Source organism: Pleuronectes platessa, chromosome 21 (genome assembly GCF_947347685.1).
Source record: "Pleuronectes platessa chromosome 21, fPlePla1.1, whole genome shotgun sequence".
NCBI classification, from domain to species: domain Eukaryota; kingdom Metazoa; phylum Chordata; class Actinopteri; order Pleuronectiformes; family Pleuronectidae; genus Pleuronectes; species Pleuronectes platessa.
The window spans coordinates 20,581,687-20,604,229 of NC_070646.1; the positions used below are offsets into that span (position 1 = coordinate 20,581,687).

Genomic DNA, 22,543 nt, shown 5'->3' on the forward strand with positions numbered 1-22,543 from the left:
CGAGAATACATGCAATAGGGCAAGAACACATTCAAGTGACTGGGGTGTAATGTTTCTAAGTGCGCAAAAACACACGCGTAACTTGAGGGAACGTCACGTTAATTTGTCAAATTAGCATCGTATCAGGCCAACATGATAAAACCAGGAGCCGTGACAAATTAACGTGACGCTCCCTCACGTTACCGTTCAACATATGAACACTGTACAGGGAGCCGCTGCAGAGGGGCTGAAGAGGGTCGGCGGTCGGCAAGAGCTCATGCAGATTATGCCATGTCTCCCCTGAGATCACTCGCTGTGAGTGAGGGCCGCCTGCATGTGTGAGAGCTGGCAGCCCCGCCCCTCGCAGTCTGCATGCAGAGTGACAGGGAGCAGAACAGCGAGTGTGCTCTGATTGCTGCTATTTCAATGAAGTACCGGTACTAAAAATATGCAAAACCGTATCGTTTTTAACGTAAGGGAACCGCGGTACCTTTCTAGTACCGGTACACCGTGCAACACTACTAATCACGTTAACAAGAATGGGACGTACGTAGATACAGATTGATTCCCACATGTATCCTATTGCTGGTTCGATATTTTTATATTTAACTCTTTCAATAGTAGAATATTTCTGCTCAGAGTCTGAGGTCTTTTTGAGTACAAGGGGCGCTCCTGAAAACCTTTTAGGACGTTATGGTGGCATCAGCCATCGTCTTTGGTGTGGTTTGCTGGGGCAGCAGCATTTCAGCTGCTGACAGTAGGTTACGGGATAGACTGATGGGGGGGCAGCCCAGTCCTTGGATACCCCTTGACCTAGTGGAGGTAGTGGGACAGAAGAGAATAATGGCGAAGCTGTCATTTCGGATGTACAAATCCCACCACTGGCAGGAAACCATCACAGCGCTACCTCTTTCAGCCACAGACCATTCCACACAAAGTTAATGAAGGAAAGGTGAAGACAGTCGTTCCTCCCTGCAGCAGTAAGACTGTACAACCAGAAATGCTCCCAGTAGACCACACGCACACATTTTTGTACTTCATTTTCAACTCAGGTTTCACTTTTTACAAGTGCAATATTCATTTCTACCGGTGCAATTCTTGGCTATTGTGCAATCTATTGCCTTCTTACTTATTCTTACTTGTATTTTTATTATTTGCTACTTATTATCTTATTTAATAACCAATATGGTTTGAATTCTGTATCATATGCTGGGCATCTCAGTTAACTCTGTCCAAAAATGTGATTGTTTTACAGCATCAAACCCGGTTTGTAGGTTAAATGAGATGAAGCGATTCAAATGGTCTTGGAAAGTCAATGCAAATTTGTGATATCTAATCGTTGCTTGTACCGAGATTCCCTCACATCTGCTTTCTTTTTTAAATAGACTTTATTTAATTTAGTAACAGAGAAAACTTATATACTTATAGAAATGAGGTGTAACATTGAAACAAGCATGAAATGAAAGTATTTCCTCATGGTCTAAAAATGACAAATAAAGTCAATATGTACATTTGGTTAATTCTCCACAATATTACAATTTATAAATTAATCAAATGCAAGGGCCTGAGAATCTTTTGTTGAATATCAAATGGTCTTCTTTTTTTTCAGGTCAGTGATTATTTGTTTGTAGACCAGTCACTGGGGATAGTGATTCGGTGCAAAACTACAGCACATCTTGTCTGTAAATACGCAGAGTTTGGTATAGATATTTTTTGAGTACAACTCAATCCAGTTGATATTTAAGTGTTTAAAATCATTTATAAAATCATTGTATACTAGTTTGGAGAATGGTATGGAATTTTTGTCTCATCCTTTTATTTTGGTCAAACTCAACGCTTCACCAATCCACATTGCTTTTCTTTTAATACTCATAATATATTTTACAGATATATTTTGAATGTTTAAGATTAAGATTAAGATGCATTTATTAGTCCCAAACACATGCACAGACATGCACAGGCACACTCATGCAGGTAGGGAAATGTAATCTCTGCTTTTGACCCATCTGGTGCAGGACACACAGAGCAGTGAGCAACCATGTACGGCGCCCGGGGAGCAGATGTTGGGAGCGTAAGGTGCCTTGCTCAGGTGCACTAGACAGGGTAGGGAGAATCCTCTTGGATTTTTGGACAGATCAATCCAGGTTCGTCTTTTTGTTGTCAAACCAGAGACGAACCAGAGACCGTTTCTGCCACTAGTCCACCGCCTCTCCATTGATTGATTGAATGTTGATTACAATTCCTTTTTCCTCCCCATCCTCTTTCCATTTCCATCCATTTAACATCATATCCACCACACCAGTGAACTATTATTTTTAACTGGCCAGAAAGGAAATAATCTCTAATATTAGGGAGAGACATGCCTCCTCTCTTGTTACTTCATATTAATGTGCTGTATTTAATCCCTAGTTTTCTTCCATCAACTACTAATACCATCTACCATCTGTCTTTCTTTCTGTATATATGTCTCATGCATATCTCACATTGTGAGGACTTCTAAGCAGTGGACCAGTGAAGCTGTGGAGGATCTTCAGGCTAGCTTTGACTGTACAGATTGGGATGTGTTCAGGACTGCTACTAATAGTCTGGATGAGTGCACAGAGGCTGTGACTTCTTATATCAGCTTCTGTGAGGACAGCTGTGTTCCATCACCCAACAGGGTGATTTACAATAATGACAAACCCTGGTTCACAGCCAAACTCAAAAAATTAAGGTTGGAGAAGGAAGAGGCCTTCGGGAGTGGAGTAAGAGACAGGTTTATAGAGTCAAAATACAGGTTTAGCAAGGAGGTGAGAGAAGCTAAACATCTGTACTCTGAGAAACTCCAACAACAGTTCTCAGCCAATAAAGGCCGAATTATACTCGTGTTGCACGGACGCACGCATGCACGCAAGACACGCAACACGCCCCTTTCGTGCCCTCTGCGGGCTTGCGTGCGTCCGCCAATTTTTCTAACGACACGACAAAACGACGCGAGCCTCACGCAGCCCGCAAGGCTTGTGATTGGTCTACTTACTACATCCCGTCCGGAGTCTAGTTTCCGGTTTCATGCCCCACAATACGCGGAAATCACGGAAGATTTAGAAGAACGAATATGGAACAAATAGAAGAGCACTTGGCAGAAGAGATCCGAAAGTATGACCACTTGTATAACCCGTCACTGACTGGAGGATTTGTCCGCCAGAAATAGGCTATTAGGAGCCGGAGTTGCGATGTAAATAAAGATTCGACGAAGAAGAAGACGTCTCTTCTTTGTGTGTTTTGTTTTCGAAACAAAACGTTACTCCGCCTAGTGTTCTGGCGGTGAATTGCGTTGCAACATGCGCAACACGTGAGTGAAGCATAAACCAAAACGAGTCCGTCGATGCAGCTGCGTGGCCTTCCGCGGTTGCAGTCGCAGGACTATAATTAGGCCTTAACTCTGCCTCTGTCTGGAGAGGGCTAAAGGCTGAATTATAGTCCTGCGACTGCAACCGCGGAAGGCCACGCAGCTGCATCGACGGACTTGTTTTGGTTTATACTTCTCTGACGTGCTGCGCGTGTTGCAACGCAATTCACTGCCAGAACCCTAGGCGGAGTAACGTTTTTTTTTTCAAAGACAAAACACACAAAGAAGAGACGTCTTCTTCTTCGTTGACTGTTTATTTACATCGCCACTCCGGCTCCTCATAGCCTATTTCTGGCGGACAAATCGGCCAGTCAGTGACGGGTTATACAAGTGGTCATACTTTCGGATCTCTTCTGCCAAGTGCTCTTCTATTTGGTCCATATTCGTTCTTCTAAATCTTCCGTGATTTCCGCGTATTGTGGGGCATGAAACCGGAAACTAGACTCCGGACGGGATGTAGTAAGCAGACCAATCACAAGCCTTGCTGGCTGCGTGAGGCTCGCGGCGCTTTGTCGTGTCGTTAGAAAAATTGGCCGACGCACGCAAGCCCACAGAGGGCACGAAATGGGCGTGTTGCGTGTCTATAATTCGGCCTTAAGGCTGATTACAAATTGCAACCCAGAGCCCCTCACTCGACTAACGTGCAGTTTGCCTACAGAGCCAACAGCTCTGTAGATGATGCAGTCAACATGGCCCTTCACTTCATCTTCCAGCACCTGGACTCCTCAGGAACCTACGCAAGGATCCTGTTTGTGGACTTCAGCTCTGCCCTCAACACAATCATCCCGTATCTGCTACAGGAGAAGCTATCCCAGCTAAGTGTGCCTGACTCCACCTGCAGGTGGATCACAGACTTCCTGTCTGACAGGAGGCAACGCGTGAGGCTGGGTAAGCATGTCTCTGAATTCAGGTCCATTAGCACCGGTTCCCCTCAAGGCTGTGTTCTTTCCCCTATTCTCTTTTCCCTGTATACCAACAGCTGCACCTCCAGTCACCAGTCTGTCAAACTCCTTAAGTTCGCGGATGACACCACCCTCATTGGGCTCATCTCTGGTGGGGATGAGTCCGCCTACAGGTGGGAGATTGACCATCTGGTGACCTGGTGTGATCAGAACAACCTGGAGCTCAATGCTCTGAAAACAGTGGAGATGGTTGTGGACTTCAGAAGGAACCCAGCCCCACCCACCCCATCACCCTGAGAGACGCCCCAGTCGTCACTGCGGAGTCCTTCCGCTTCCTGGGCACCATCCTCTCCCAGGACCTCAAATGGGAGCTGAACATCAGCTCCCTCACCAAAAGAGGTCAACAGAGGATGTACTTCCTGCAGCAGCTGAAGAAATTCAACCTGCCAAAGACAACCTGCATCATCGAGTCCATCCTCACCTCCTCCATCACCATAATCGCCACAGGAAGTACAGTGCAGAGTTTGGTGCAATTTGGAAACGGGTTACGTTCAATATTAATAAATCTTTAATGAAGACGCAAACAGCGCTGTATAGCCATCAGTCAGCGGACCAAGTTGAACATGTCCTCTACGTCCTTTAATATACTACAGCAGCGGTCTACAACTGGGTCAAACCATCGGTAAAAGTCACCTCCAGATGATTTTGATGATTTTATTGTTTTTATTTCGCCAAAATCAGACTGACACAGATATTCATGGTCACTGGAGCTAATCTCTGTCATAGCAATAACATTCACAGAATCACTTATGAAGTAGGCTCCAGAGCATTACCACAAGCCAAGCAAACAGCCCATTCCAAACAAGCATGCTTACAAATGGGCACTGCACTCATTTAAAATAAATTGTTACATTTTAGGAGTGAAATGGTAATGATTTTGTATTTATATAGTGCTTTTCTAGTCTTGATGACCACTCAAAGCTCTTTACAGTACAATTTTTACCTTCACCCAATCACACACATATTCACATATTAGCAGCACTTTGTTGTAGGAGGGGCAATTTGGTGTTCAGCATCTTGCCCAAGGACACTTAGGCATGCAGATGGGAAAGACTGGGGATCGAACTGCCGACCTTTAGGTTGGAGGATGACCGCCCTAAATGGACGAATTGTGCATACAACGATCTAGGTAAAATAAAATCTTTACAATGTCTATTATTGAACAAAGATTTTGTGGGGATGTTGACCATGTCCTAAGATCTTTTAAATTGTCTTGTTTAGAGTTTCATTATTTTGACTGGGGCAATGTTTTTTACAAACTCCAAAGGTATTTCACTGCTGTATAAACCCATGGGAACTCTTTGCTTAGTCAATCAAATCACGTAGTTGATTTAAGATTTAAGACGTCACCACATAAACACTGAGCCAGGTGTTAAGTGCTGACTTAAAAGACAGTGCTAGTTTTTGGTTGGTGTTAAATGGCCATGGCTTAGGATGGTTCCTTAGTGAGTGAAATGACCCAGAAGTAAAAGCTGTTTGAATTCTATAAATAATAAGGAAAGGAGAGTCAATGCTCCCTATCTTATCTCCATTAGCATAGGATACACAGGACTATCCTTTTCGAAAGGAGAACAAGTATTCGTAATTGCACCATGGCAGGCCCACGTAAATAGAAAAATAGAAAAAGCTGTTTTTTTTCTCTTGACAAGATCCAGAACTTATGTGAATTACCACATGATGATCTGAGCTCCTGATTTATTACATTAATTTAGCTGACGCTTTTATCCAAAGCGACTAACAATAAGTACATTGCAACCATGAGGGTACAAACCCAGAACAACAAGAATCAAGTAGGTACATTTTTTTCATAAAAAAATATTATAAGTGCAAGATTTCTTCTCTACATATATCCAATCAGGAATCACAATGAACAGCACACCTAATGAATTTAGATAACAATGGTACGTCAGAGATACATCATTACGGTAGGCGTGCTGCGTCATTTCCTATTTTCCTACCGCTGGTCGCTCTATTAACTAGCTCCTCTGCAAAACACAGCTGGTTCTCTGTATTACTACGGCTTAAATCACTGGTCTATAGTTAAACACCCACACATACCAACCCCTACTCTCTGGTGCTTAGCTATTCTGTTTGAGCTCACCCTCGTAGCTATATAGCAGCGATGTCTTCTCTCTCTCCCTCTTGCTCCGAGTGGCTCATGTTTACTTACTCCTCTGCCTCCCTTAACAGTAGTGGTAATTGTAATAAATGGAGTGTTGGTAGCGATGGAGGCAAGGCTTAGCGACTTAGAAGCTCGGCTCCGCAACTTAGAACCTCCGTTAGCTGTAGTTAGCCTGCCCCCGCTAGTCGCCGCGGAGCCAGCTAGATTAGCACGTAGCTTAGCCTCATCTTGTAGTCCCTCGACTTGTACCGTGCAGCCGGGAGCCCAGGGCGGCTGGGTGACGGTCTGCAGGGGGCATAGTGCTACCCTTAAAAAGCCCACGATTAAAGAGCCACCAGCTCACGTTTCAAATAGATTCTCCACTCAGCGAGGCACCCGCTTAGAAGCAAACTCTGGTTATTGGCGACTCGGTTCTGAGAAACGTGAGGTCAGCCACACCAGCTACCATAGTCAGCTGCATTCAAGGGGTCAGAGCCGGCGACATCGAATCTAAACTGAAGCTGCTAGCTAAATCTAAACATAAATACAGTAAAATCATAATTCACGTCGACAGCAACAACGCCCGGCTTCGCATGTTGGAGGTCACTAAAGTTAATGTTGAGTCGGTTTGTGCTTCCGCAAAAACGATGTCGGACACCGTAATTTTCTCTGGCCCTCTCCCTAACACATCAGGTGATGACATGCATGTTATCTTTTAACCGCTGGCTGTCGAGGTGGTGTCCTGTAAATGGTGTGGGCTTTGTTGATAATTGGCAAACTTTTAGGAGGAAACCTGGTCTTGTTAGGAGAGACGGCGTTCATCCCATTTGGGATGGAGCAGCTCTCTTTTCTAGGAATATTATTCAGTCTATTACATGAAAACCCAGAGTTGGGACCAGGAAGCAGAGCTGCAGTGCTAAACAATTCTCTGCGCTCCCTCTGGATCAATCGCACAGCCCCATAGAGATTGTGTGTGTCTGTCCACAGTCGGATTAAATTATTTAAATTAAACAATAACAGAGCAAGAACTCCACACAATTATCTAATACAAATTAACACAACCTCTGAAACAACACAGGAAACTAAGACTTTTAAATGTGGTCTTTTAAACATCAGATCACTGTCATCAAAGCCTATTTTAGTTAATGAACTAGTCTCAGATTACAACAGATTTATTGTCCCTCACTGAGACGTGGCTACATCCTGATGAATATGTCAGTTTAAATGATTCTACTTCCCCCAGTCATATAAATGCACACGTTCCCAGAGAAATCGGGCGAGGAGGTGGAGTTGCTGCTATTTTTAACTCCAGTTTATCAATTAATCCTAAACCTAAACTCAGCTACAACTCAGTTGAATGTCTTGTTCTTACTCTTCCATGCCAATCCAGGAAACACCAACAGCCAAACATATTTGCTGTAGTTTACCGTGCTCCGGGGGCTTATACTGAATTTTTAAAGGGAGAAACCTTATGTATGTTTTACATTTGTACTATAAATTTTACTATTACTATTTTACTATGTACTATAAAAAAAATTGAACAGTAAAAGCATGTTCAAAGTTATTATATGTTGGACATACTTCGAAAGCATTAAAAACAGACAAAATAGAACTGCTTTTTAGTGTAAAGCTCATGTGATGAATGGTAAGTAAATATGAATGTATGTATCCTTATATGGACTGAATGTGTAAAGAAGATTTCTTAAAGGATATGCAGGCAGACATCTTGATTATTTATGTAATGCAAATCATCATCATTATATAGCACTATTTTATATTCCCTGTTATTGAGCAGATTTTTTTTCTCATTACATGTGCCAGAGATTCCATGTAAATTGCAAAAAAGGGTTGGAGAGAGGGGGTATCCCTGATGGAAAGATTCTTTCAAATTTAATGCGATTGGTAGAGCATCCATTAATATTCATTCTTGCTTCATGGGCAACATAGAAAGCTTATATAGCTTAATATATTTTCATCAATGTCAAAATGCTTCAAAACCCCCAAAAAATAGACCCCAATAAATGCTATTTGTTTGTACATTTTCTAAAATGTTTTTTTTTTGTTTCCCATAATCTTGTTTTATCCAGTACACTGCTTAGGCATTACCCTGTTGTTGTGCTGCAAATCATTGTCCATGGTTTGTTTTGAGTTTTCAAGTTTTAAATTTTTTGTTTTAAATTTTGCAGCCTTGGAACAACGGCTTATTTTATTTGTTTCCATGTTTTATAACCATGTCCCTAATTCCACATATTATTGATTACTTGATATTAAATTAATTCTTGGTGACTTCAATCTCTGAGATGACGAGTATCTACAGTTGCAGTGAAGGCTGCATCAAAACAGGAGAATAAAACTGTAGACTCACTGAGTAATGGTTCTAACGGTAAACAATAAAATCCCTTTTTAGTTTGAAGTCATTATGAGTCATTTGAATGTTGTGTCTGTGTTCATGAGATCGGATACAGCTAGCTTGCCTGAATCACCAGAGTTCATTGTTTGATTTCCAAAAGATTCTTGCGTACAATATGTACACACACGCGCGCACGCACACACATGCACACACAGGCAAAACAAAGTAATGTAGCCTACCACGAGGAGCTTCAGCCTTTGTTGCGATGGTAAACTTAGAAGTGATAGCAGTGAACTAAGCAATGTGTTTCTAAACCAAATCTGTATACGTCCCAGTCCATACAGCAAGTCCCGATCGAACAAATAACCGTTAAACTGTTAACAATAAATATAATTTAACAAGCTGAAGTCGACCTTAACCTAAACCTGGCGAGTTGTTCTGTGGTGGAAAGTATCCATGGAAACAGTACGTCTGACAACCAGTCCCCTTGCTACTGAGACAGACAATGGTTCCGTGCCCTACCCATAGGGTCCTACCGTTTTTTTTCTTTCATTCTACTTCTTCAGTTTTAACCTCCGCCATAGATGTTAAGTGTTTTCATCGGCGTTTGATGGTGGATTCTTTTTATGTGAGTTAGTAGCATTACACAAAAACTGTGCATGTATAATGTATGACTCTAGATCAGGGATTCTCAACTGGAGTCCAGTTTTGTTGGTTGTCATAGATTCATTGAGTTAGTATTCTCACCTAAAGCTAAATAATTTGAGTCTTTTTGAAACTATTTCTCAGAAGTTGGACTTTTTTATTTCACTTTTGTGCATGAAACCAGAGTCTGTTAAAAAAGGCTGAAGTTACTGAAATGTTGTATTACCTTGTGTCCTTAAGATGCACTTTTTGTTTTTTAATTAAAATGCAGCTAATTGAGTGTAAAAGGGAATATTCCCTCTCTAGCATCGCCACCTGCTTGTCTTTTTGGTTTATCATTAAACTTGTTTTTTTGTGTTGGCATACTGTGATATTCTAACCTGACGTTGTCATACTCATAATTCTAGTCAGAATATGAGTCTGATACCGCTCCATTGTGCTATGATTATGGGGTGTGTTTCAACCGAAGCAGGGGAAAAAATGCCTCTTCGCTCGTTTGGATAGACCTACAACCAATCAGAGCAACGTAGTATGTGATATCTTCATATCACAAAATTGTGAGCAGTGGCGGTTTTGGGCAAGGGGCGAACCGGGCAGCCGCCTGGGGCGGCACCTTTTCATGTCACGTGGGGCGGCACGAGCACTTAAAAAAATAAATAAAATCATCTGGCCCGCGATGCGGTTTTCTATTATCTATCATATCACTGTGTGGGGAATTGGCAAATTGGCGCCCCCTGCAACTGCAGGTGCCCCTGTTTGATGCTGAGTGAGAAGGGAGAAGGGGAGGGGGCTTGGGGGACAGTTCACCTCTGGGTCTCCCAAATGGAATAGACAAGGGGTTGGACGGGGGATCCACTGTAAAGAGCAATGATTCTCAAACTGTGTTGCGCGCCCCATGAGGCATAAACTAATATTATAGCCGAACCAATGTTATAACGTCCGCATCTCTTTAACGGCGGAGCAGTAAACAAATCGCTCTTTCGCCGTAGCAAGGGGTCGGCAACCCGAGGCTCTTCAGCTCCTTTGCAGTGGCTTCCTGAACAGTGTTGTGCCTGTCGCGCATATTTTTCGCGAACGGACAGCACACACACACAAACCCCGGGGCTCCGCCGCCTGCCCCGCTCACTCGCTCAGAGACACACATATTGAGATCAGAGCTCGTTCGAACAGCTTATGTTCGGGCATAGTTTCTCCCCAACGGAGCGACTCCAGACCGAGCTTCCCGACCTCAAATGTTGTGGGCGGGGCTAAATTCGTCTGGCATCCAGGCTAGTGATATGCTTTACTATCTCAGGTTCAAACTTCACCATCTTTTCATTAAATACATTTGAGAAGTTGAACATTTTCCTTGATTTGAGTCACAGCTTGTCATTAAGGGATGAGGGTGGGTCCCAAAGCCAGACCAGCTGCTCTAGATGACAAGAATCATTCATATTTAGGGGACTAATACATTCATGCAAACAATTAGCTACGGTTTGAATAAATTAAAGGGAACTGTTGGGCATTGGAGGAGGTAAACGCTCTTCTGAGTGCTATTCTAGATACATTAAAATGACATCTGAAAAATGTGAGTGTAAGCATCATTGAAGCGCCACTGAGACAACTGACAGTAGGCCAGGTAGGCTACACAGGCAGAGGCGGTGTTGAAGTATATTTCCCCCTTTCAATGAGAGATATGTTCTGTAAAAGCTTATTGATTTCCTTATAGGCAAACAAAATGTCAATATTACATATCAGGTGCACTATAGGTCCAGCGTTACATACCGAAAGAGTGAATTTGTCGTCTAATTCATTGTTCTTCTTCAGTTACTGGAAGGACCTAACCTGTTAAGAAGTTTTTCTGACAGATCCAGGGGATGAAGTGCAGACAACGGAACATGGGTAAGCGGCGGAGTTTTCGAAAAACCATTACAGGACTGTCGGCATTATAAAACAGATACAACAGAAGCGCGTGGTGGGTACGGTTTTCTGAACTCAGAATTTGATGCAATCTGTAATGCCGTTTGTGAGGCTGTCAATGTCCATGGCCCTTTATTTTGAATGTCTACAGTGCCTTGCATAAGTATTCACCCCCTTTGGACTTTTCTACATTTTGTCATGGTATAACCACAGATTAAAATGTATTTCATCGTGAGTTTATGTAATGGACTAACACAAAATAGTGCATCATTTGGAAGTGGGGGGAAATATTACATGGATTTCACAATTATTTACAAATAAAAATCTGAAAAGTGTTGAGTGCATATGTATTCACCCCCTTTACTGTGAAACCCCTAACAAAGATCTGGTGCGACCAATTGCATTCACAAGTCACATTTGCAAGTCACATAATTAGTAAATAGGGTCCACCTGTCTGCAATTTAATCTCAGTATAAATACACCTGTTCTGTGACGGACTCAGAGTTTGTTGGAGATCATTACTGAACAAACAGCATCATGAAGACCAAGGAGCGTACCAAACAGGTCAGGGATAAAGTTGTGGAGAAATATGAAGCAGGGTTAGGTTATAAAAAAATATCCAGAGCTTTGAACATCTCTCTGAGCACCATAAAATCAATCATAAGAAAATGGAAAGAATATGGCACAACCGCAAACCTACCAAGAGGAGGCCGTCCACCCAAACTGAAGAGTCGGACAAGGAGAAAATGAATCAGAGAAGCAACCAGGAGGCCCATGGTTACTCTGGAGAAGTTGCAGAGATCCACAGCTGAGGTGGGAGAATCTGTCCACAGGACAACTATTAGTTGTCTACTCCACAAATCTGGCCTTTATGGAAGAGTGGCAAGAAGAAAGCCATTGTTGAAAGGGATCCATAAAAAATCCCGTTTGGAGTTTGCCAGAAGCCATGTGGGAGACACAGCAAACATGTGGAAGAAGGTGCTCTGGTCAGATGAGACCAAAATTGAACTTTTTGGCCTCAATGCAAAACGCTATGTGTGGCGAAAACCCAACACTGCCCATCACCCTGAGCACACCATCCCAACAGTGAAACATGGTGGTGGTAGCATCATGCTGTGGGGATGCTTCTCTTCAGCAGGTACAGGGAAACTGGTCAGAATAGAGGGAAAGATGGATGGAGCCAAATACAGGGAAATCCTTGAAGAAAATCTGATGCAGTCTGCAAAAGACTTGAGACTGGGGCGGAGGTTCATCTTCCAGCAGGACAATGACCCTAAACATACAGCCAGAGCTACAAAGGAATGGTTTGGATTAAAGAATGTTAATGTCTTAAAATGGCCCAGTCAAAGCCCAGACCTCAATCCAATAGAGAATCTATGGCAAGACTTGAAGATTGCGGTTCACAGACGGTCTCCATCCAATCTGACTGAGCTTCATCTTTTTTGCCAAGAAGAATGGACAAACCTTTCCATCTCTAGATGTGCAAAGCTGGTAGAGAAATACCCCAAAAGACTTGCAGCTGTAATTGCAGCGAAAGGGGGTTCTACCAAGTATTGACACAGGGGGGTGAATACTTATGCACCCAACAGATGTCAACTTTTTTGTTCTCATTATCGTTTGTGTCACAATAACATTTATTTTGCACCTCCAAAGTACTATGCATGTTTTGTTGATCAAACGGGAAAAAGTTTATTTAAGTCTATTTGAATTCCAGTTAGTAACAGTACATAATGGGAAAAAGTCCAAGGGGGGTGAATACTTATGCAAGGCACTGTATGTCTAGGAAATTTGTAAGGGAAAAATAAATAAATAGACAGACAGTTTATTTTTCATGGATAATTTAAACTAAACTAAAAAGTTGCACTTTTATATGAATATATGTTAAATGTATCTTTTGACTGGACCCCAAACAGAAATTGAAATTACTTACTCACTTATTAACTTTAAACTTGCTCTGTACTTGGACTGGTAACTGTTGATTTTGCTGTTATTGCTCAGTCTTTAACTTAAGTCTGTTTTTCTTAAAAAAGAAGATTGCTTGTAAGATTACAATTTTGCAATAAAGAATGTAAGAAAAATAAACTTTAAAAGGAAGAATAGGTGACCATTGCACATGCACTCAAGGAGGTGCTTCTGCACATCCGCTGGTGGCTGTCCGTCATCTTATCTGCAGCAATGTACTCTTTTTTACTTCTGATGATGATGTTGTGATAACTTGTGAACTATAAGTTCATACGTTTGATGTTCATTGTGAATCCTGACTGGACAGATGTGACAGAGAAGAAATCAGGAGCTCAGACAAAAGTTCTGGAGGATCATGTCATGAGAATAAAACAACAGAAGTGGGTGTGTCAGTGTCATTAGTTTCCATCAGTATTTCAACCGCTGCAGACTAAAACAAAAGGTAACACTTGGAAGCTGAACAGATGACCAAAAAGGAGACACAAGTGAGGCAGGGATGGTTGGACTTAGGTGAAACACATCAGAACGGGTCAGAAAATGACAAAAGCACGAAAAAACTTTACAATTACAGGAGCCAACAGACACAAGTAATATCAATATAAAACAGGAAATAATAAGTCTGTCATTTGAAGAGTACGAGAGTTTGTCAGTTATATGCATTACACTCCATTTTTACCATCAACAAACATGTTGTGTTTACTGTATACTTATTTTAATGTAGTGGCTGTTTTTTGTATCATTTACATTCTGAATCATTGTTCACCACCCCAATGAACTATCTTGACTCAGCTGACTGATGCTGAACTGCAGAGGGAGCCAAAGAGAGATAGCTTAGAGACTGATTTGTTCTCTCTAAGCATTTCAACTGTCTACATCTGCCTTGTGCTGTAGAAAATATTGATTTAAAGACACACTACAATGACGTACCAACATCCAGAGCTCCATGTATATGAATACTGTTGTGCAAGGTATGTTGACCCCCTTATGTTTTTAGATATATAGATGGATATAACCTGCAGAATGTTTGACATAAGTATTTGCGAAATAAAATTACAATCTTGCTTACTCACATACTTGTATGAACAATATGATAAGAACACATTGTAGATACTGTAAAAAAAATTAAGATATTTCTTCTTTCTGTATTTAAAAAAGACTACTGCCTGTCAAAATGCCTTTCCCTACAGATGGCTTCTAGTGTAGACCAGCAAATTTGTATATGTGTATGACATATTATAAAAAGTATATAAGCAGGTGCGACATTTTGTCATAAAACACTTTGGGACATTACATAGATTTGCATATAGTTTCTCACTTAAAGTAAATACTGTAAATTGCATCATGTTACACTATATCTGATCACCATATTTTCTTTCAAATGAAAGGTGAATATAGGAAAATTCATAAAAAATATAATTTAATAGTTATCAGGTGTAGGCTATAGTTCTAAGTACCTGTTGATGTGCTTGTGTTTGAAATTATCTGATAAAACCCCTTAAAGTGGAAATTGTGTATATTATTTAAAATATTTAAATCTGGGGAGGTTTGTAGCTCACCTGGTAGAGCTGCTGCCCCAATGAGGCAAGGCCTCAACCTCTAGAAGCCTGAGTTCAATTCTGACCCATGTTCATGTATTCATGTCCTCCCCTACTCTCTCTCTATCCCCCTTACACAAGCTTAGTCTGTCCTATCCATAAAAAAAGTGAATGAAAGTCCCCAAAAAAGCAACGGCTTAAATATATTTGTTTAAATGCAGCTTTTTCTGAAAGGAGCAAACAGGATTCTGCTGTTGCAGCTAACAGTAATGGACAGTTGGCTTGACTTTGAAAAGTTTGTTGTAGGTGTGTGTCTCTAAGAGACCTGCTGACAAGAGCTCTGGTCAGCAGGACAAAAGGCTGTGATGAGTGTTTGAGTGTCTAGTTTACGCTACATTCACCACTTATACTGGCTTGCTCACTCATTGACATCTGACATGCATGATTATTGCTCAGTAGACATAAACCTCTCAGCTCTCTCTTCTGTCTGCATCAAGTGGACACATTTTATGGAGTACAAGGAGGAATGTGTATACACTCTTCTACCTGTATCTACCTCCTTTTCATTCTTATTTTCTTGTCCTCTATAGACAGGTTTTGCAGATGTAATTTCAAAGATTTTTCTACTCCCAGAAAAATCTGTTTCTTTCTAAAATAAGTGTAGTCATCCCTGCAGTAAAGTTTAAAAGTAGTTTTTGTCTCTGATACTGGAAGTGTTCTATGGCCATGAGTGAGGAAATCATGGTGATTGTTAAATATGTGCAGGTGAGTAAACATCTAACTGAGTTCTACTTTGGAAAATAAACAAAATACCAAAGCAGGACATAATTTAATCAAATGTATCCTGCTAAATGGTGGGGCTGCAGTTTACCTGCTGAACGATGACTGCTGTTTAAATGTTTGCAGTGCAGTCTCTGTTTGCACAGTTGTGGTGTCTTCACCTCTGTTTCTCTGAAAGAGAAGATCCATCTCATCCTGCCATACGGGTTTATCAAACACAAAACAGACATTTTTGACAATAGTCTTCCTAAGTAATTTAACAGCGAGTAGTGTTTGTGAACCTGTAAAAATATTAAATATTCAAATGGATCAAATTTGCAGAGGAAGTAAATATTTGTACTTATACTGAAGGAATAATTTAGAGGCTCTCATGGACCTTTTGATTAAATAAGCTGACTTTGCTGATGTGCTTAATTAAGATCTTTAACAGCCACTAAATTGATTTTGAGATAAGAATATTAGTCAGCTTTTGTTTTCTAGGTCTACAATGGACTTACTTACTTTTATAAATATTTACGCGGTACAGGTTCAACAAACAAAACAATCAGTATTGTTCTTGGTCTGTTACAATAAAAATAAAAACAGAGAGTGATGCTACCATTGTGTTATTGAGTCCTTCCAAATAAAAGGTTTAAGATCAGATTTATATAGGTCAATGCTTGACTCTAATGTACATCCGCACTCTATGGACAAATAAATAGTTTTCTATCACAACCAGAAAATAGAAGCAGAAATAAAATACAAGTAATAGGATCGGCATTGCAGTATTCATTTTTATTTACACTGAATACTTTTATATTTTGAGGCCCTGATATGATATACATTGGCTTTAAGGTACTAATTCTAAATACATGGTTGACCATTTCACTCTTTTGGCTTGCACTCTTTCTGTCTCTTTTTCCTCCTCTTCCATGCATACTGTCAGTCAGCTGCAGTCTAAGGGGTCCTCGATGCAACTTTAAATAGAATATGTGAGGATTTGATCAGGCCGAAGTTCTTTAAGGTATGCTTGGTGTGTCAAGTCTTCAAAGAACACTTTGTCTTTAGAGGTTAACTGTTTTGGTATAATCTTGTATGTAACCTTGTCGCCGCGAACATGTGTCTGTGCAGGCTGCTAATCCAGTCCATCATTGTTGCGAAATTGGCCCAGTGTTCATTTAGAAAGGGGAAGTGAGAGATAGGCACACACACACACACACAAAGAGGCACACACACTAACACACACAGATGGGTGTTCAGCAAAGCAGTGTAGCCATATGCCCTGCATGTGTGCTGTTAGATAGCTTGTTGTTTTTTAATAGCAGAACATGTGTTGTTACCGATAGGCAAATCCTCTGGGAGCCGTCACAGACGACTGCATTCTGTGTTAAAAGAACATCCACATGACTCAGCAGACACAGAGACAGGCAGAAAGAGTAAGAAAGAAGAACCCAAGAGAGACAACATGGATAATAAAACAACTTGTCTTTATTATTTATAAATTTCTTTTTAAATATGTTGATTACGTTTGTGTGATCATACATGCTCATATAAACTGTAAAATATTTCTGCTTTGTCTAAAAAATCAAAGGCTAAAGGAATCTCTTAGATGACAGTACAAGGTTAAATATCCATCTGGTATGTCTATTGGGCCATTATTCTAGCAAAACTATTGACAAATGTGAGTCAAATTCCTACCACTAGGTGGCTATAGCAGCGTAACGCCAAATTCCATTCGCAAATTTTGAGTTTGTGTTCTCTATGGGGCTATTAGTTTGGCAAACAGAAATACTCTGCAATTGTTTTTTTCCGACCAATGTGCTGTCTGTGGTCCACCAGGCACTACTACCACCTAGTGGTATGAAGGCTGTACCTCCTGAAAACACAAACAAATCTCCACACAATTTACAGATCGCTGTAGACATTTGCAGATCCGTGACGGCAGAAGTGTCGCAAAAGTCACATTTAAAAAACAACCAATTGAGAGGCCGCCTGTGCAGAAACTGATGACTTGTCTGTATTTTCGGCTCTTAAAGCAAAATACTCAGACTTTTCAGCCATTCAGCTTCATGTCTGCATTCTAAATACAGATTTGCAGATCCATGTACACATTCACAAATATCATTACACATTTGGAGATTCTTCTACACGTTCACAAATCTGATTACACACAGACAGATTGAGACACACATTTGTCAATAATGGTCCCATATATGTCCCCCTCAGTTTTCAAAATCCTATTTCCTGAGATGCTTGGACAGCAGTAACTGTCCTCACCAGGCTGCAGAACATTATTGGACAAATATAATTTTGCTGTAGGTACCAAGAAATAAGATGAGTGTTGACATCCTGCTTTCGTGCAAACAGGCTTATTTTGGTAAAATATCAAATATCGTCTGTGTAAAGTGTTGATTTGTTGTTTTCCTACTTAGTTTTCACTTTTTACTTATTTTACAGCACGCATTTGGCAGCTCACATTAAATCCTATTGATGTGTTTTTTGGTCTTTGCAAGACGGTCAGGGAAGCTGTATTTATTCAAGGGAACAACTGATTACATTTCGACCAACAGTGAACTCTCTCTGGGGGATGTAGTGGGTACATAGGAAAAAGTATGGGGGGAGATTTATGGGTTTTATTAAGCAACATTTGGAACAGTAAAGAGAAGAACATAAGGGTGTGTGTGTTTGTGTGCGTCTCCCACAGTGGAAATCTGAACCATGGTTTTGGTTTCGATTTGAGAATCGTTACAGCCCTAGTACAAAGGCAACCCACTACCACAGGGTCCTTCAGAAAATGGTTTCCAGAGGCAGAGGAGGCTCTGAGGGACTGCTTTAATTCCAATGACTGGAGTGTACTGCAGGAACCCTGCAGCAAAGAAACATTGAGGTGGTCACACACTGCATTACTGACAACCTAAACTTAAGATAAGATAAGAAAACAATTAAATAAGCTTTATTTGTCACATACACACTAATGCATCGTACAACTTGCAGTGAAATGTGTTATTGTGCCTGCATCCAGTTTTAAAATAGTAAAATAAAAGATACAATATTAAAATAGCACACAATAATATTACAAAAGTGCAAAATATTACAAAGGTAAAACTTAAAAATACCATAATATATACATGTAAAGTTAGTGTGATTCTGCTGTAGTGCGGGAACTGTGCAAGTAGGCAAGTGCTGGGCTGAACGGACAAACTTTTAAAGGGACAAGAAGTCCTTGTTAGTGTACCTGCCCATCCAGGTGGTGATGCTCCCACTCAAGATGCTCTCGATGGGGCAGGTGTAAAAGTTCCTGAGCACCTTGAGGGGGAGCTTAAAGTCTCTCAGTCGCTGAGGTGGAAGAGACACTGTCTGGCCTTCTTCACTGTTCTCCTTACATGGAGTGACCAAAACAGGCTCAGTGTGATGTATTTAAAACTGTCCACTCTCTCTACCCCAGACCCACTTATCCAGAGTGGATAAATGGCGCTCTGCTGTTTCCTCCTGAGGTCCACAATCAGTTCTATAGTTTTGCTGGCATTAAGCAGGATATTATTCTCCATGCACCAGCTCTCCAGGTGGATGATCTCTGTCCTGTAGACTGCCTTGTTGCAGTGGGAGATTTACCCCACAACTGCTGTGTCGTCAGCCAACTTAAATATGTTAAAGATGTTGCTCTCTGATGTGTATACACAGTCATGGGTGTACAGCGAGTTCAGCAGGGGGCTCAGCATGGAGCCTTGAGGGGATCCAGTATTAAGGGTAAGATGGTGTTTGGGTGCCCACGCGCCTGTTGTCTGCCGGTTAGGAAGCTGTGGACCCACATACACAGGTAGGAGTTCAGATCCAAGGTCACACAGCTTAGTTACCAGCCTGTAGGAGACCTAGGCATTGAATGCTGAGCTGTAGTAGACAACACTCACATACAGTGCCTTGCATAAGTATTCACCCCCTTTGGACTTTTCTACATTTTGTCATGGTATAACCACAGATTAAAATTTATTTCATCGTGAGTTTATGTAATGGACCAACACAAAATAGTGCATCATTTGGAAGTGGGGGGAAATATTACATGGATTTCACAATTATTTACAAATAAAAATCTGAAAAGTGTTGAGTGCATATGTATTCACCCCCTTTACTGTTAAACCCCTAACAAAGATCTGATGCGACCAATTGCATTCACAAGTCACATTTGCAAGTCACATAATTAGTAAATAGGGTCCACCTGTCTGCAATTTAATCTCAGTATAAATACACCTGTTCTGTGACGGACTCAGAGTTTGTTGGAGATCATTACTGAACAAACAGCATCATGAAGACCAAGGAGCTCACCAAACAGGTCAGGGATAAAGTTGTGGAGAAATATGAAGCAGGGTTAGGTTATAAAAAAATATCCAGAGCTTTGAACATCTCTCTGAGCACCATAAAATCCATCATAAGAAAATGGAAAGAATATGGCACAACCGCAAACCTACCAAGAGGAGGCCGTCCACCCAAACTGAAGAGTCGGACAAGGAGAAAATTAATCAGAGAAGCAACCAGGAGGCCCATGGTTACTCTGGAGGAGTTGCTGAGATCCAAAGCAGAGGTGGGAGAATCTGTCCACAGGACAACTATTAGTCGTCTACTCCACAAATCTGGCCTTTATGGAAGAGTGGCAAGAAGAAAGCCTTTTTTGTTCTCATTATTGTTTGTGTCACAATAAAATTTATTTTGCACCCCCAAAGTACTATGCATGTTTTGTTGATCAAACGGGAAAAAGTTTATTTAAGTCTATTTGAATTCCAGTTAGTAACAGTACATAATGGGAAAAAGTCCAAGGGGGTTGAATACTTATGCAAGGCACTGTAGTTCCCTTTCCCCTTCCCAATCCTCACAGTCTATGGTGAGGATGTATAACTACTTCTGACTGTAGCTAGATGATATACTGGACTGGTCAGCGAAAACAGACACCCTCCAAAGAAAGAGGCAGAGACGATTCTATTTCCTGAGGAGGCTGGGGTCCTTAACATCTGCAGGAAACGGCTGATGATGTTTTACCAGCGCATTAACCATGTCACTAGGCTGCCAGAATCTCACCATTACTGCCTATGTTTATCTTTAATTTGAATTGCTTCGGTTATATGTCTTTGAATGTGTATTTATATTTGGCTTCAAAACTCAGGTCCAGTGTCTTTCAATCACTTTACACTTAAAATATCTGTATTTTCAATACAGCTTTGTAGTAGTTCTGGTGGCTAGACTTTCATCTCACTGCAGTGTACTTATTCTTTACCCACCAATAAAAAATTTTTTGTTGTTGTTATGCTCAAACAAACTGGATCTCAGCTCCTCTGTGTCTGTTGTTACTGAATAATCCATATCTATTACTTTACTTAATAACAACTTAGTTCATGCTTATTTCCATCAAGGGTACAGCTGGACATAAACTTTATGAAAGCATGTGGACCCACTGTCCAGCAAGTGAGCCCATTGTCTATTCATGTCTTGCAGAAGTTGTTCCTGAGGTCACCTGACATCTGTCGTGACTTTTGCTGTACCCTGGTTGGACCCTGTTTATCCTTTGGTAGAAGAACTCAGCTGACTGACAAACATCCTTACCATACATAACACTATTTCCTCTCCAACACATTTAGGATTCAGCCTATAAGTCACACCTTTACTGACTATATGTTCCAGACACAGAACAATAAATTCAAACACCCCCATGAGTGTTTTGGGGTAAGGGCATAACCCACACAGAGACACTTAAAGTAGCATAGACACTTCCCTTTCCATCTCACTTGCAACCTCCACCTTGCCTGTGTGATCCTTTCTGCAGAAAGCTTTTGCAATAAACCTTGCAAAGACAGCTTGTCTCAGAACCTTGTTTATTGACCAATTTCCACAACATCTTGGTGTCAGAAGTGGGATCGCTCGCCTGGGATGCGACTGGACTGGGAGTCACTGGCTGATTGATCATCCTGGACTTTGAAAGCATCCAGCCTCAAGCTCCCTGATTAGGTGAGATGGAGAAGCCAGACTCCAGATTCAGTTTTTTTTCTCACCCCAGCAGCTCGAATTAAAATAGACTGGTGAGAATTTGGTTAATATTGCTTGCATGTTTTCTGTTCTATTATACTAACACTTAAATTCAGGGAATTCTAATATAGTGTTATAGAACTAGCGTGGTTAGTTAAATGGAGAAGGTTGGACCTGTCTCATTTGTTTCCTGAGTTTAAGAAAACCAGGACCTGGACTTCGTACAGTGAATTACCGGGTAATTCTACTGAACTGTAATTGCAATACTGTTGGGGCAGAGTGAACATACTAAGCAAGCAAATCTGAGATGGGGAACTTAAAGAGTAAAAATAACAATGCAAATTCCGGAATATTGCAACCCTAATATTGTCCCATTGTTGAACTGTTAATCTAATGGGCAGAGATTTGATGTGCAGGCATGTATTGTAACAACAGCATTCATACCTTGTTAACACAGCAAAACAAACCATACGTCCATGTGAAACTGTCTAAACTCTCCAAAAGATCTGCACGTGAACCACACAAATGCATTATGGTCTAGACAAAGAAATCTAAACAGTTTGGTTGGACAAACAACACACACAAGACAAGTTAACTTTAAAATGGTTATATTGGCCTGATCACAAATGTGCTGTTTCGGTCTCAATACCATAAACAGGGATTAGGTAGACTCAAAGGTCATGACCTTGCCATTCTTTGATGTGGCCGACTCAGTTCCTCATGTCTCACTTTCCAAACACATCAGTGGTGAATGGAAAGATTTGGGCCAAGGGGTAAGAGAATAGCAAATTGCAGCTGATTGGACGCCCACACATCATGACACTGTGTATTATAGCAAATCACTGAATGTCTACAGGAAGTCTGTGGTTTCAACTCGCCACTATGCAGCTTACTTCCTCCAATTTTATTCTGACTGTCTCATCTGCACCTCGACATTCTCTCCCCAAACAGCAT

At 41.1% G+C, this 22,543-nt stretch overlaps 1 protein-coding gene across 4 annotated transcripts in view; it reads right to left on the minus strand.

Annotated features, from left to right (window-relative positions):
• The window catches only part of ccdc57 (coiled-coil domain containing 57), a 32,068-nt gene extending 22,807 nt beyond the window's left edge, over positions 1–9,261 (minus strand). Inside the window, exon 1 of one of the 4 annotated variants that reach the window (XM_053414406.1) lies at positions 9,020–9,261. The gene's annotated coding sequence lies outside the window, so the exon portion shown is untranslated. Of the gene's footprint in view, positions 1–6,430; positions 6,745–6,794; positions 7,050–9,019 lie in introns of those variants that run through there. The other 3 variants (XM_053414409.1, XM_053414408.1, XM_053414407.1) reach the window with 3 other exon arrangements.
• Between the last annotated feature and the right edge of the window lie 13,282 nt (positions 9,262–22,543).